This window comes from Vipera ursinii, assembly GCF_947247035.1.
Source record: "Vipera ursinii genome assembly, chromosome: 6".
Lineage (NCBI taxonomy): Eukaryota > Metazoa > Chordata > Lepidosauria > Squamata > Viperidae > Vipera > Vipera ursinii.
This window is the reverse complement of record NC_139515.1, coordinates 2,718,731-2,730,943: the sequence shown is the minus strand read 5'-3', so window position 1 is coordinate 2,730,943 and position 12,213 is coordinate 2,718,731.

Sequence of the window (12,213 nt, the reverse complement as noted above, 5' to 3'; positions counted from 1 at the left end):
GGAGGAGGAGGAGGAGGAGGAGACGACTGTGGGCAGAAGACTATAGCGTTCCAGGCAAACGACTGTCCAATCTCTTCCTCGGATTTTGATTCGGGAACAAGAGTGAAAAGGACCTTGATTTAAACAGACCAGAATGCCTGGCCATCTAATCAGGATGCCTGAACGTGGTCCCCAAAAATCACCCTTACTTTGGAAGTGGGATGCAAACGAAGGGAGAGATTGCAGAGGAGGAGGCCAGCCACGGCCATCTTGAAGAGCACTGAGAGAAACTGTACAGAAAGTGCAGAGAAGAGCAACAGAGATGACCAGGGGGCTGGAGGCTAAAATATACAGGGAACGGTTCCTGGAATTGGGCATGTCTAGTTTGATGAAGAGAAGGACCAGGGGGGACAGGATAGCAGGGATCCAATATCTCAGGGGCTGCCCCAAAGAAGAGGGAGTCAAGCTGCTCTCCAAAGCACCTGAAAGCAGGACAAGAAGCAACGGATGGAAACTCAACAAGGAGAGAAGCAACCTGGAACTAAGGAGAAATTTCCTGACTTGAGAACAATTAACCAGTGGAACAGCTGGCCACCAGAAGCTGTGAATGCTCCAACACTGGAAGTTTTTAAGAAGAGACTGGACAGCCATTTGTCTGAAATGGTATAGGGTTTCCTGCCTGAGCAGGGGGTTGGACTAGATGACCTCCAAGGTCCCTTCCAACTTTATTATTATTGTTGTTGTTGTTGTTGTTGTTGTTGTTGTTCTTCTTCTTCTTCTTCTTCTTCTTCTTCTTCTTCTTCTTCTTCTTCTTCTTCTTCTTCTTCTTATTATTATTATTATTATTATTATTATTATTATTATTATTATTATTAATCCAACAGGAATTACAAGCAACTCACCTCCAGAGGGGTCTGGAACAAGATGCCAGGTGTAGCAAACAGCTGGGAGGACGGGGGGGGGAGCCGGACAGTTGAAAGAAAAGCAGTCAGGAAGTAGAAAGAGTAAAGAAGAGATAAATCATACAGGTGGGGTTAAGAACACAAGAGGTTCACTAACACACCCAGATTTTTTGGTGGTGGTGGTGGGGGAAGGTGGTGTGTGATACACCCAGTTCTGGGGATGGTTGAGATGGTAGATCCAAGGTTAATCCTTATTACAGGAATCAAGGTATAACAGGAAGAGATAATGATTAAATAGAAATAATGATTAAAATTTAAGAAATCCGTATTTACATTGGCACCAAGTTTATTTTGTGTGTGTGTGTTTATCATAAAGCATTCTTTCTCTAAGCCAAATGTGTTGTACCTGATTGTCATCACCTTTAAAAAGAATTTACATCCTGGGAAATTCATAATGATGTGAAAATCAATATTATTTTTTCAGGGTCAGGCGCCAGAAGCTGGTAATTCTGGTCATGCTCAGGAGGTTAAGATGTATGGCGACAGAGAATACTTCAGAAAACGGTGAAAAGTCTCAAAATCTGCTACGGGTAGTCCTTGACATACGGCTAACAATCCAGCCCAAAATTTACGTTGCTAAGTGAGGCGTTTGTTAAGTGAGTTTTGCCCTATTATATGACCTTTCTTGTCACAGTTGTTATGTAAATCACTGCAGTTGTTAAATTAGTAACACCAACATTAAGTGAAGCGGTCAGAAGGTTGCCAAAGGGCATCCCATGGTCTCCCACCCCGCCCCGGGACACTGCGACCGTCATAAATGTGAGTCGGTTGTCAAGCATCCGGATGTAAATCACAAGACCATGGGGGCAACCTTGGCTCTTTTATTTTTTTTTTAAGACAGGTTTTATTAATTTTCCAATTTTACATCAAAATATCAAAGTGTTTAGAAAGCAACGTGGGGATTGGGTAAACAATAGTCCGGTAACAAAATCATTTCTCCTATCTCAGGTTAAATCATCTAAAAATTCCCACTCTGTTTCCCATAGTTACTACATCACAGTCAAGTTAATACATTACTAGTTATAACAGAGTCAGTTAAGGTATTTATCAATATATTTTTAGTTATAGCTATCATGTCCTGTTTTTAAGATTTTACCCATTTTCAATTACAGTGCTCCAATTTAGCCTTTAAGATCCATAGTATTTAAGTTTCGAGTAGCCCAAGTTTCCCGTTTCATGACCTAATGATTGTCATATCTAAGATACGCCTATTGCATAATTAAATACATTCTTAATTTATTTCACCAATATATTTCACAAATATATTCTGTTTATCATCCTAGTACCTCATCGCTTACTAATAAAATATCCTTTATTATCTCAATCCGACTTCCATATTATAATTCAGAACTACGTTCTAATAGATAATTTTAATTTCCTTCATAAGTCTACATCCTAAATATTAAATCAAATAATTATCTTTCAAAGTCTCCCCTTGACCCATTAAGTAAAATTTTAGGCTCTTCCATTATAGATAAAAGAAAGAAAAAAAACGAGACCATTTTTTAAAGTCTAACTCTGGCTTTTTTTTTGTGCCAAACAGGCTTCCATAGCAGTGCCTTTAAATCCTCAACTGTATCTCCCTTCATTCCTACACATATTATTTGAATTATTTGAATCAAGGGAGACCATCCAGTTGTCAATTTTTCAAAGGAACTGGCCTCTTTGTAGTCATTAAATTGTTGCTCTAATAGTTCAAATCTCCGTGTTTGAATAAGTATGTTTGTCATCAGTTCAGTCTGGTCTTCTTCTTCTTCTGGTTTCATCTGGCTTGGGTGAGAGGTCACGTTCAGTGTTGTAGTTGTTGTGTGGTTGTCTAGGTTTTCAGTATGTTGTAGTTGTAAGTCTATTCTATTCTATTCTATTCTATTCTATTCTATTCTATTCTATTCTATTCTATTCTATTCTATTCTATTCTATATTCCTTTTAAATTCTATTCTATTCTATTCTATTCTATTCTATTCTATTCTATTCTATTCTATTCTATTCTATTCTATTCTATTCTATCCTATCCTATCCTATCCTATCCTATATTCCATTTAAATTCTATTCTATTCTATTCTATTCTATTCTATTCTATTCTATTCTATTCTATTCTATTCTATTCTATTCTATTCTATTCTATTCTATTCTATTCTATTCTATTCTATTCTATTCTATTCTATCCTATCCTATATTCCATTTAAATTCTATTCTATTCTATTCTATTCTATTCTATTCTATTCTATTCTATTCTATTCTATTCTATTCTATTCTATTCTATTCTATTCTATTCTATTCTATTCTATTCTATTCTATTATTTTTCTATTCTATTCTATTCTATTTCTTATTCCATTCCATTCCATCCCATCCATAGGCACCTGCCTTTTTATTGCATCGGCATGTTGCTCTCTTAGGCAGGGGTCCCCAACTCCCGGTCCGTGGACCAGTACCGGTCCGTGGCATGCCAGCAACTGGTCCGCACAAAGAAGCAAAGCCCCATCCGTGGGATGCAGGCAGCACACAAAACCACGCACCCTCCAGACTGCGGAAAAACCTCTCTCCACAGAACCGGTCCCTGGTGCCCCAAAGGTTGGGGGCCTCTGTTCTAGGGTGCTTCTTAAGGTGACTTGGCTCCTACTGGGGCAGGATGGTGCCCACCATGTAGCAGGAAATGGTGATGGGTTAGCCCGGCATTTTTGCAGATGAAAGTAATCCCATTTTCTCAGAACTGGGAGGCAACTGGGAGGAGTCCAAGGGGTTGCATCTGACTGGTGAGATGATCTGGGACATGTTGATATCTTAAATCTCCAGGAAGCGGTGCGTGTCCTTTGTGAGTCATCTTTGGCAGATGTGAGTTAGATATAGCCCCACCTGGCCAGCGCCACTTTCCAGGGACAGGATGCATGGCTAGATCCAGGTAACAAAAAAAGCCTCTGGTGAGAGGTCAACGCACGTGGACACTGAGCGTGATTGTTGGTTCCTGGGTTGCTTCATCAGATTCTCAACCATCCAGATCATGGTTGTCCCAAGGGGCCCTTTCTTCTTCTTCTCGTTTCTTTCTTTGAAAACGTTTCGTTAAGTTAGAACTGAAGAACCTCGTTGGGTGAGAAGCGAAACATTTTCAAAGACCAAAAAAAGCCCCCCCCCCCCCGCAAAAACACCTTTGGAATCCATTTGTTTGTTTTTTTCTGGTTGCCTGTGGTATTTTTCAGAGATCTTCTCCAACACCAAAGTTCAAAACTGCTTCTTCGAATTGATGGGGGAACAATCATTTTTAAGAACGAAAAAGTCAAGTCATCCCTCCCTAGCCTAGCTAAGGTTTTTTTTAACCTGGAAATAATATATAGTAAGTTTATGAAGTGGTCCATACGGCCGTTATAAACCTGTAGCTTGGCCAATCTGTAAATCGGCCAAGTTGGTCTAGTCCAGGTGTGCAGTTCTTGGAAGAACATCTGTCAGACCTTTAACTTGAATTCGTTGAAGAGTTGAGCTGTCCTGAAAGGTGATACTGATTATCCCCTTCCTGAAAAAAAACGTCAGGAGCCAATTCAGAAGGAGGGAGAAACTTCCTAACACTGAGAACAATCAATCAGTGGAACGGCTTGCCTCCAGAAGTTGTGGCTGCTCCAACGCTGGAGGTTTTTAAGAGCTTGGACAAACATTTGTCTGAAGTTGTACAGGGCAGAGGTCCCCAACCTTTTGGGCACCAAGGACCGGTTCCGCAGAGAAGGGTTTTTCTGCAGACCGGAGAGTGCGTGGTTTTGTGCGCTGCCAGCATCCCACAAATGGGGCTTTGCTTGTGCGGCCCGTTCTGGCATGCCGCAGCCCAGTACTGGGGGTTGGGGACCCCTGGGGTAGGGTGTCCAGCTCGAGCAGCGGGTTGGACTAGAAAACCTCCGAGGTCCCTTCCAATTTTGTCATTCCTCATTTTAGGGTTTTGTCTGCAGCTGCGTGTCAGGCAGATCCATCCTCCGTTGCTGCTTCTGCTAGTAATCCTGGTGTTAAGAATACATCTTCTCTTTCTGCTCGATGCTCCGCAAGAGCGGTGAGCGTCTACAAATCTTGCTGTTTGGGTACCTTGGTCAGAGGTCATAATGAGAGGCAACGTATTTTATTCCAGTGTTTTCCACTCTAGCATGTGGATGTTACGACAGCGGTCCCCAACCTGCGGGCTCTGGCCCGCTAGTGGGCTGTGAAAGCTTTGCAACCGGGCTGCGCACGCACATCACTTGCGCGAGCAGTGGGCCAGCGGTATGCACGCATGCACGCCAGTGGCACACTTGCCTGTCGCTCGCATGGAACCATCCCTCTCTACACACACAAACACACACACACACACCCCAAGCTGGAAACGTTGGGGAACTCTGTGTTAGGATGTAGAATCAGTAGAAAACTGTAAGAGAATCAGGAAGATGACCGTGATAGAAATAGGCAGAGACTGTTAAAAGGTAAAGGTAAAGGTTCCCCCGCACATGCGTGCTAGTCGATTCCGACTCTAGGGGCCGGTGCTCATCTCCGTTTCAAAGCCGAAGAGCCAGCGCTTGTCCGGGGACGTCTCCGTGGTCATGTGGCCGGCATGACTAGACGCCAAAGGCGCACGGAACGCTGTTACCTTCCCACCGTAGTGGTCCCTATTTTTCTACTTGCATTTTTACGTGCTTTCGAACTGCTAGGTGGGCAGAAGCTGGCACGGGTAACAGGCGCTCACTCTGCTACGCGGCACTCGGGATTTGATCCACCAAACTGTTACTTTGGACAAAAAGGATCGAAACATTTTCTTAATCCGGAACAATGAGACTAACCGTCAGAAGCAGCTCAAAGCAGGCCCTCTCTTAACTTACTGGCGCATACGAAGAAGAATGAGGTATAATACAATCAGACTTACGGGTTTATTAAATTGCAACGGATAAGGAAGAACTTTTATCTTTTGGGCCTGGCTGCTCTGGGAATAGGTTTATTTGTTTTTAATGAGGCGTGACTCTTGCAATTCCCCTCTGTTTCTTCCTGGTGACCTATTGTCTTAGGTCTGTGTGGTAGCCCATCAAACGTGCCAATTATTCCAATGGGTTTTTTTTGGCAAGCTGTATATTTGCCGGCTGCAAACTTGAACTTTCATGTTGACTTTGATCAGGAGCTATCTGGAGTTTGATGTTAAAGACAGGTGGCTAGAAACAAATATTTTGAACAAATGTACATTGTAAATTTTACAATGTACTTTTTCAATAGCCATCTTGCATTCTTTTTTTTTTTTTACATCCAGGTTTTCCCCGCTCACCGATTCTTTTATACCTGAGAGGCAAGCGCTATCTTGACATTCCCTAATGAATGTTTTACACGCAGCTGCGTCATTGTGAATGTGAAGGAGTACATAGCAATCAGCCCTGCCCAATAATAATAATAATAATAATAATTGAAAGAAATTCTATGAAGGATATATGTGCGTTTGTGTGTGTGTGTGTGTGTGTGTGTTTGTGTGTGTGTATTTGTGTGTGACAGAATGGAATAGCTCGCCACCCATAGTTGTGGGTGCTCCATCACTGGAGGCCTTCAAGAAAAGATTTATAAAATTGGCAACCATTTGCCCGAATTTTGATCACATGACCGCGGGGATGCCGGAACAGTCATTAAGGGTGAAAAATGGTCATAAGGGCCGTTTGTAACTTAGGACAGTCATTATACTGAAGGGATTTTATTGTGCTTAAGGTTGATATTAGTAATATTATATTGGTAGTGATACTTTGCAATCATTATATATATATATATATATATATATATATATATATATATATATATATATATATATATATATATAAATATATATATATATATATATATATATATATATATATATATATATATATATTATCTTTGTTTATGTGCAATCAGCTTTGTAGGTGCTTTATATTGGGAAATTAAGTTATATAAAAGCAAATGTTTCATGCTTTAGGCACAGGGGATTGCTTACATGCTTACGTTAAGGGAAAACGTGTTATGGATGGTGCCTGGGCTGCTGCGTATGAGTCATCAGTCAACAGGACAAGAATCAAGGGATGGAAACTAACCAAGGAGAGAAGCAACCTAGAACTAAGGAGAAACTTCCTGACAGTGAGGACAATTAACCAGCGGAACAACCTGCCTCCAGAAGCGGTGAATGCTCCAACACTGGAAGTTTTAAAGAAGAGACTAAACAGCCATTTGTCTGAAATGGTATAGGGTTTCCTGCCTGAGCAGAGGGGGGTTGGACTAGATGACCTCCAAGGTCCCTTCCAACTTTTATTACTACTATCTTGGAATTATTATTTTTTTGTGCTATCTTATGCCTGTTACAAAGACCTGATCTTTTTTTGTTCTGGATAGGTATAAAAGGTGGAAGAACTCTTTCCTGGTTGTTGCCTTCATCTCTCTACCAGCCACGAAGAGAGATGGTTGGGGGGGTCACCCAACTCCATTTTGATCAAAATAAAAGGTGTTTGCTTGCTGAAACCTCGGTTTGGGAATTTCTTTTGGCTCTTTTAAATTCCCGAGTAACGCTGGGGCAATTGTGAGGCTAAGTGGGAAACCTTACAATACAACTAGATGTAGGTTGAAGAGTATGTGTGAATACAGACGAGGCAAGCGTTTACACCAGTACTGCTTAAAAAAGACATACAGGCTTGTCACAGTTTAGCGACTGTTCCAACAACATCCCTGAGAAAAAAAGTGACTTTATGACCATTTTTCACACACCAGCGTCCCCATGATCGTGTGATTTGCATTCGGTGGCTTGACAGCAGACTCCTACTTATGACGGTTGCCGGGCTCAGGAGTCAGGTGATCCCCTTTTGCGACTTTCTGACAAGCGAAGTCAACGGGGACGCCAAACCCTGTTACTAACTTAACAGCTGCAGCGATTCGCCTAACAAAACGCGGCAAGGCAGGCGGCAAAATGGGGCCAAACTCGCTTGACGAGTTGCTCCCCGAACAAGATAAATTTTGGGCTCCGTTGGTGTCGTAAACCGAGGACCGCTTCTAACCTAACCTTAAAAGAGGTCCCAGCCCTTCTCCAATCGTTGCCGCTGCTATTTCTCCCCACTTCTGCCTTTGGGGAGGGTTGAAACCCCAGAGCAGGATAAATTCAGATTATTTTTTTAAGGCAGCCTGAAGATGAAGCAGTTTAGCAACTTGTGCCTCGATGGTTCCCGAGATGATGGTGGAGAGTACAAAGGTTCTTTCTCGTCAAATGCCAACGGCGTGGAGTAAAAGCTAGAGGCTTGGCAGCTGCAGGCAAACAAAACTCTGGGGTTAATCCAGAGGCGGAAGCTCAAGGCCAGCGTCTCTCCGCGTCTGGATCCCTCTCCGGGCACCCCTGGCGCTGCCCCACCCAAACAGGACATCCTGGCTGAGGTGGCTGCCGGGCAGATGCTGCTCCTCACCACCCTCCGTCTTCCGCTCGCCAGCTTCACTACGAGCCAAAGGGAAAACAGGACAGATGCACAGGTGCTACCTGGAAGCCAGGTGTTGAGAGGGGCCGGTTAAAGAGTGCGGGCCCTCCTCGGCTTACGACCGCAGCGGAGCCCAGCGTTTCTGTTGTTAAGCGAGACATCTGTTCAGTGTGTTTGGCTCTGTTTTACGCTCTTTCTTGCCTGGGTGGTTAAGGGAATCATTGCAGCTGTTACGTTCGTGCCACGGTTGCTAATGAAATCTGGTTTCCCTCACCGACTTTGCTTGTCAGGTGGCAAAAGGGGATCCCGTGACTGCAGGAGAGGAGGGGGAAAGGGAGAGGGGAGAGGGAAGGGAGAGAGGGAGGGGGAAGAGAGGAAGGGGGAGGGGAGGAAGAGAAGAGGGCAGAGAGGGGAGAGGAGAGAGGAGAGGGAGGGAGAGAAGAGGAAGGAGATGAGAGGGAAGGAAGAGAATAGGGAGAGAGAAGAGAGGAGAGAGGAGAGGAGGGAAGAGGAGAGGGGAGAGAAGGAAGGGAGGAGGAGAAGAGGGGAGACAGGGGAGGGAGGGAGAGAAGAGGGAGATGAGAGGGAAGGAAGAGGGGAGAGAGGGAAGGAAGAGGTGAGGGAGAGGGAGAAGAGAGGGAAGGAAGAGAAGAGGGAGAGAAGAGGGGAAGGGAGAGGGAAGGGAGAAGAGGGGAGGAAGAGGGGAAGGGAGAGAAGGAAGGGAGGAGAAGGGGAGACAGGGGAGGGAGAGATGAGGGAGGAAAGAGGGAAGGAAGAGGGGAGGGAGAGGGAGAAGAGAGGGAAGGAAGAGGAGGGAGAGGAGAGGGGAGGGGAGAGGGAAGGGAGAAGAGAGGAGAGGGGAGAGAAGGAAGGGAGGAGAGGAGGGAAGAGGAGACGGGAGGGAGGGAGAGAAGAGGAGGGAGATGAGAGGGAAGGAAGAGGGGAGGGAGAGGGAGAAGAGAGGGAAGGAAGATAATAGAGAGAAGGGAGAGGAGAGGGGGGAGAGAGAAGAGGGGAGAGGGAAGGGAGAAGAGAGGAGGGAGAGGGGAGGGAAGGGAGGAGGAGAGGAGAGAGGGCAGAGAAGAGGGAGATGAGAGGGAAGAGGAGAGGGAAGAGAATAGGGAGAGAGAAGGGAGGTAAGGAGGGGAGAGGAGAGAGGGGAGAGAGAAGAAGGGAGAGGGAAGGGAGAGGAGAGGAGAGGGAGAAGGCGGGAGAGGGAGAGGAAAAATGGGAGTCCAGTGTGTCTCTTTTCCCTGGGTGGTCTGAGCAAACTCAGATCTTTCTGCTCTAAATCATTTATCTCAGCCGAGTAGGAGCTCCTCTTGGGAATTAAGGACGACTCAGGACATTTGGCCGCAGCCTTTTGCTCCTCGAGTAAAGAACAGCCAGATTCCCCAGCCAGAGGCAGACTTATTTCGTCAGGACGGGGACTCTTTTCACCTGGCCTCAGAGCAGGCCAGTCAGCTTCCTTGGGTGGTAAAACGTTCCTGCAGCTTTACGGCGGCGTTCTGCTTGGAGACCCCGAAGCCGACAACGGTTTGCAAGGGTGGACTTTCACAAGCAACCTTTTATTTTTGCGCTCTGCGTCTCTCCCAACAGGTTTCGGCAGTTGCAGCTCCCCACCCCAAGCCTAACTCTGCTGCTTCGTAAAACTTGTTAAGACCAAGCGTGGAAAGAGAAAGAGAGATGAAAATAAAGAGAGGGCTGAGCATTTTGGCAAAATATATATCGATGTAACCAACTTTCCCCTCCGGGGGAAGAGGCAGAGAAAGGTCAAAGGGCACCTCAGGAGCAGACAGCCCAGAAGAACGATACAGATTGTGGTGAAACATACATCCTGTTCGAAAAGGTTTGAGACTAGCAAACACAACAGGCCAGGCCAAGCAAGAATCAACAAGCACCAGGAAACCGGTCCCGGCAACAGGCAGAATTGTTCCAAAGTGGGGTAAAATTAGGACAAAACTAGGCCCTGGACTAGACCGGAGGTCCCCGACCTTTCTCGGTTGGTGGACCAAAGGGAAGGGGAAGCATTTTACGTGCACACGTGCGCAAACGGGACCGCAAGGACACATGCGGCGCAAAGGGGGTGGCGCTAGTGCCACGCGTGACACTTGCTAGCCCTGCCCAGTTTTCGCTAGGCAGGTGCTAGGGCCGCCGCATGTTCGCCACGCGGCACCCCGTTTTCACCGTACGGAGCCCCCTTTAGACCGCGTCGCGCCCTGTTTAGGCCACGCGGAGCCCCCTTTAGGCCACGGGGTTAGCGCGAGTGGGGATGAGTGTGCGCACGTGGGCACGCACTGGCCAGCCTGTCCCACGGCCCGGTGGCCAGCAAACCACGGCCCGGTAGTGGGCCACGGCCCGTAGGTTGGAGACCCCTGCTCTAGTGCTTTGGAGAATAGATCAACCGCTTCTCCTGTGACAGTGTCCAGCCCCGTGGGCTCGCCAGTTACAGGGGGGGGAAGGGAGACGGCAATCCTCGGGGAAGCCAGTGATGCCGCCGAATAGCTAGGCGGTCCCGACTTGGTTCCCTGACTTGGCGCAGGACGCCGAATGCCTAAACGGCCCCTCAGCTCAGCCACCAGGCAGACGATGGAAGCAGGAGGCACTGACGGAGGCTATTAGGGACAACACCCAGGGAGAAGCTGGGAACGGTCCTACCTGCCCTGCGGAGCCACCAAACAGCCGACAGGCAGCTGAGTAGCGCAGACAGCCGGCAGCAAGGACTGACTGAACAGCAGACCGGACAGCCGTGGGCCTGCATTTACTGCCTTTCTAGGTTATTCACCAGATGCTGGCTAACTGGGATGGCGGGTGGAGCTGAGGGGAAGGACTGTATGTAAGGCACTGGGAGGAAGTCACTCCCAGCGCTGACTTTGTTTGCTGTGATCAAACGCTGGTCAGACCGTTCCTGTTTTGCCAGCAACCTTGTCGTCCCATCACTTGTCGTCTGTGGGAACCAGGGCTGGTCAGGACGCTGACAGTCAGCCCCCCCGTCTGAGTATTGGAAGAATGCTATCCTCTCAGCCCTAGTCCTTTTAAAAAAAAATTAGTCTTAGCCCTAGTCCTTTTAAAAAAAAAATAGTCTTAGCCCTAGTCCTTTTAAAAAAAAATTAATCTAGACATACCTACTTCCCTCAATTATACATTGTATGGTTTAGCCTCCAGACCCACTTATCGTCTCGGTTGCTCTCCTCTGCCCCCTTCGCGGGGGTCTAGCATACCGGATTTTGTAACACGTTACACCTGTCCATTGAGGTAATACTCGTGACCGGTCCAAAGGTAGCCACTCTCATCCCGGTTTAAACGGATTGAACGATTTAACCCAGTTCAGGGAGCTGCGGCTGACAAAACCCCTGGGAAAAATTAAAAGCTGGCACTTAAAACTGGGCTAAGAGAGTTGGGCTAACCACGGAGCAGGTGTTGGGGACCCCTGGGACAGAGGAGGCGTGGTTAAAAAAAAATAAAATAAAAATAAAACAAAAGGTTGAATAATTTCTTGCAGTTTTGCTTACTGGCTGCACTTTGCTCGGCATTGGAGCTACGCTACGGCTGAGCTACTTCAGTTGTAACGTTAACGCCCTGGACCCCATTTGTTTAGGCCAGGGGTAGGCAACCTCGGCTCTTTTATGACTCATGGACTTCAACTCCCAGAATTCCTGAGCCAGCTTGGCTGGCTCAGGAATTCTGGGAGTTGAAGTCCATGAATCATAAAAGAGCCGAGGTTGCCTACCCCTGGTTTAGGCCAAGAACCCCGCCCCCCCTGGCAAACATTAAATAACTACAGTACCACACAAGAAGGTACTTAACGTCGTTGCGGGTTACACAAGGGCAATAAAGGTATTCTACTCTAGAAGGCTAACGCTCCTG